The sequence below is a fragment of the Stylophora pistillata genome, chromosome 12 (assembly GCF_964205215.1).
Source record: "Stylophora pistillata chromosome 12, jaStyPist1.2, whole genome shotgun sequence".
NCBI lineage: Eukaryota > Metazoa > Cnidaria > Anthozoa > Scleractinia > Pocilloporidae > Stylophora > Stylophora pistillata.
Window position 1 is genome coordinate 9,645,001 of NC_142530.1, and position 5,000 is coordinate 9,650,000.

Consider the following 5,000-nt stretch of genomic DNA (forward strand, 5'->3'; position numbering starts at 1 on the left):
CACAACTCTTAAAACTCTGTATTGTAGTCTTGTGAGGCCTAAAGTTGAATATGCTTTTCAGGTGTAGAATCCTTATACGAAGAGTAATTTTAGTCGCATAGAGTCAATTCAAACAAGGGCATCCAAATTTATTTTTTAAAGTGATGACAATTATTTGGTTAGGCTACGTGAACTTCGCTTGTTATCTTTAGAGGATAGGAGATTTATTGTGGATGTTGTTTTCTTTTATAAGGTGGTTCAGTAATAATCATGTTCGCCTGACCCTTGATTCTAGGGTTCGATTCTCTAGGGATGTTCACAGGGGATCTACATTGAGAAGTATGGATACTCCAAACCTTTTAACCAGCTTTTCTTGGACAAATTTATTTAAATTTAGCTTTATAAGAAGAATAGTTGGTGAACGGAATAGTATCCCTCTTGATATTCGAGAAGCATCATCCGTGGCAGATTTTAAGTTAAAGGTTTCTACATTTTTAACTCTTTGAATTTCTGTATATACATTTTTGATTTGTGTGTGTGCGTTATTAGAAGGTTTATAGATAGTTTGGAGTTTCCGCCTAGAATGGTGCTGCGGCGCTTTTTGAGGATTCTTCCCATTTCAACACATTGTCACGTAAATATTTTTATCATTGTTCTTGTTGCTAAAATAAAGCTCAATAAAGAATGCGCCCGAAAATAAAGTGTTCGATGTTGTTGTCTTTGAGGGTCCATATGTGTTTCCTTAGTTCGGTGGAGTTTCTGTGTTTAGCGTGGCGGAATGATGCGGTGTGGTTTCTGTATCTTGTTTTGAAGTTGTTCTCTGTGACTCCGATGCACTTTTCTGTCGTTTCGTTGCCTTTGCGTGTAACGGTGGCTTGGTAAATTACAGATGGTTGCAGGCAGTTTCCGTCGAGCGGGCATGCTTTCTTTTGTCGGCAGTTCCACGTCTTGTTATTATTAGGGAGCTTTAACAACGACGACGGCGACGGCAACGAAAACGTCGTGTCGAAATCTAACTTTTCGTTTTTGTAACTCTTTCGAGGTTATTCCGATGTGTTTCATTTGGAAAATCCTGGCGAACTATTCAGTGACTATATCACTACGAACGGCTGGCGTTAAAGTGAGGAGAAAGAAAGAAAAATCAACCGTCATGCGCTCACGTTCTCGAAAAAACCTAAAGTTTGGTTATTTCACGTTGTTGTTTTGCCGAGAACGGCAAAGAAATGTACCAAAATGTTAAACGCACGTGCAGGGCGATTGTTTTTGCTCATCAAGCCTATTGTTTTTTGCCGTTCTCGTTGCCGTTGTCGTTGCTAAAGCTCCATATTATTAATGGTTGCGGCAGCGGTGGTATTATATGTCCGTATAGATTCGTACTGTAGTGTGTAGTAGTATCCACTTTCGTCGTGTGCTTTCTGGTATGAGGGGGGGGGGGGGAAGGGAGGCTTGGTCAAAGGATGCTTTGTCAGATGATAGGGACGACAGTCGTTTGTTGATGCCGGCGGGAATGTTCTTTATGGTGGTTGGCGGGTGGTTGCTCTCGTGGAGAATGTATTGCAGTTAAGTGTTCGGCTTTGTAAATGGCTGATAAGTGCTTCGGTTCAGATTAATGTAACGTCTCTGTCAGTGCCACTCTCTCTGTTACTGTCGAAAGTCGAAAGTCTTAAGCACCCTAAACAACAAACATGTTTAGTTACAATTATAAGGTTGAGATCGGACGTCAGCATTATCAGGCGCCTCTGGCAGTCGCTTCAGTCCATGTAACGATCTCACCTTCCCGCCTATCCCACCCCAGGGGAGGAGATCCACCACACAGTAATCTCGTGCGTGGGAAATTAACGTCTCCTACCCCTAACCCTGCAGGAGACGGGGCCTACGGTTTATTCGTTCTTATCCGAGAAGACTAGAATATCTATCTATTATAGAATATCTATAATATCTATAATATCTTGATATTATAGAAAGGTAGAAAATTCTCCTCACTTATTTTAAGACCATGAGTATTGGTCCGGCCGGGGCTCGAACCCTCGACCTCCCGCACAACACAATCCGGCGCTCTAACCAATTGAGCTAACCGGGAGGCGGTTACAGACCTGATCACTGTCTTTGTCAATTTCTCTGTCACTGTCACAGTCTTTGTCACTGTCACTGTCGTTGTTGCTGTGGCTGTGAGCGTTGGTATCTCTATCACTGTCACCGCCATTTTTTTTGTCTTATTACGTACTGTCTTTGACCCTGCTTTTGTCGCTGTCTTTTTCGATCTCGCTATAACTGATTCTCTCTCTCTCTCTCTTCCTCCAGACGAAAAGTAGGGCACTTTTGTCACGCAACACTCTCTTTGCAATAGCTCCCACATTTCTGCTTGCATCGAAATGATTCATAAACTGAAACATTCTTCAACATGCCATTCCAAAGTAAACATACTTGACGTAAAAGGGACTGAGCCGCATGAAAATTTACGGCCGGGAGGTTACAAAAGTGCTTTAATTATGTCGTGGTAAGCAGTTTGTTAAAAGTTTTAATCCCAGTTTCTTGGCCGAAATGTACCTATTGCCTTACCACTTACATGCTAAACGATTCTCTCGCTTACCACATCAAATTAAATTTGAGTTATGACGGCTAGAAAAAATCTGCTGTTTAAGTGTTTGACCCTCCATGCCGATGAACAGTATCACGAATCGGAAAAACCTCATGTTTGGTTTCTTGATTTTGAAAACATTATTCCATCAATGTTATTCAGCTAAATTTCCTCAAACTTATACATATATAAGAAGAGGTATTGGGTAATCTGCCTGTAAAAAATCTAAGGAAACAAAGCAATGGTTTATATCTTATAAAGATTTCAAGTCACCAATATAAAAATAACGGCAACGTTACAAAAGTTCCCTATTTGCTAGTGGTTCCGAATGTCGTTATCAACATAATTTTTCAAGATATATAAAACGATGTTACAATGAAATTAAACGCCATAAAGACATCAACAAGTCACCCAAAAATTTCAATTTTTTTTCCTTTTAAAGGAGGAGAGTTAGGACTACGAAAAGGTGTTTTTGAACGCTCATATAATAAGGCGTTTTTGTACGGTAAATACTTACGAACGCAAAAGTTCCTGACATGTTCATTGCCGGCATGTAAAAATGATGCAAATAAATAATTTAATCACGGCAAGACCTAAAGACAATTAAATTGTGAAATTTCAGAGAAAACAAATGATACCATGTGCGATGTCGGCTGACTCTACCGCAAAAAGCCCCGGTATGCCCATTAAACATTTTTGGTGGTATATGTATTTTACCCATATGTGTTAACGACGATTCCCTTTACGTTTCCCTCATCTAACACAATACTTCACGTTAAGCACTGCAGAGACTTACAATGCCGGTAGTAAAACTTTTCCAACATAGCTGATTTAGAGAGGGTGCTAGTTCTGATATTTTAGGGGCGTGGCTAAGGTAAGGTATTTCTGGCACTCAAAACAAACAAATATAAATTTTATGAAATTAAGAGGATTTATTATATGAGCATGAATCTGTGAGTAAAAATGCAAACTAAAGGAGCAAACTATTTTTAAACGTTAAAGTGGTAAATGGTGATGAGTTTGTTAGATGCTCTATGGGTGTTCTTTAGCATTCCAATGCTTCAAGCTAAATTTATCCTGAACAACCGTACAAAGTTCTGTAAGATAGGGTGATGATGCGTTCGTAATGATGGTAACTCATGTGAGTTAGTTGGAGAGGGCATAACTAGCTTTGATAAAAACACCCAATCTAGATCCTAATTTTTTAGGTGAGGGGGGGGGCTTTTAGTAGATTTATGCACCATAATCGATCAGGACGCAAACAAGGCGGAACGGGTCTGTTCTTCAGAGAGAATATTGGAGTTAAGAAAATTGATACCGGAGAGAAAACCTCGTTTGAATGGTCGGAATGGAGCCTAGGTTCCAATTCATTGCGGGTTAAGTTGTCTATTATTTATCGTCCCCTGCATTCGGCTCAGCATCCAGTGACTCTGAATACTTTTATGGACGAGTTTGCTACCTATCTCGAATCCATCATATTAGTTCCTGAACCGTTCATTGTGACTGAGGACTTGAATATCCATGTAAATAATACCGATGATCCCAACGCTTGCGAGTTTGTAGACTTGCTTGTATCTATGGGTTTAAAGCGGCATATGAAGGTCGGCCACACCCTGTATTTGGTCATTACCAAGGAACATGATGACATCATCGAGAGTGCACCAGTCATTGACCGATTCATATCTCACCATGGTGCAGTACTTTCTCCCTTGAACTCTGTTAAACCGCCAGCTGTTGTAAAGGAGGTAAAATACAGGCGGAGGAAGGCTATTGACCTGGATGTATCGCGTGCGGATCCTGTGCATCATGGAATTCACAGATGTGGATGAAATAGCCAGCCGCTACAACTCCACTCTCCAGCTCATTCTTGACAAACGCGCATCTCTGAAAACCACGACTGTCGTCAACAGGAAGCGAGTTCCCTGGTTTAACAGTCAGATGAAGGCTGCCATACGGGGTAGATGAAAAGCTGAGAGGATCTGGCGCAAGTCTAGATCTGCGCATGACCTTAACGTTTCTAATATTCGACGCATACGCAAGCCGGTATTTATTTCAAGAAGTTACGGAGACGCTATTCCATCCTTTCACAACGTCCCGCATCGACTATTACAATTGGCTATTATATGGACTACCAAACAGCCAGCTTGGGCAAATTCAGAGTTCTGAATGCTTCCGCTAGTCTGGTTTGTAATGCGCCTAAGTTTTGTCACATAACGCCAATAATGCGCGATTTGCACTTGTTGCTTATCAGGGTGCGGATCAACTTCAAAGTACTTTTCTTTACATTTGAGGCGTTACATGGCCTTGCCCCTCAATATCTAAGGTCCCTGCTTGGATGGATGGATGGATAGATGGATGGATGGATGGATGGATGGATGGGTTAGATGACCACACCCCTTAGAGCTTTCCAGGGCCATTCTTACGACACTGCGTGGAGGACTTT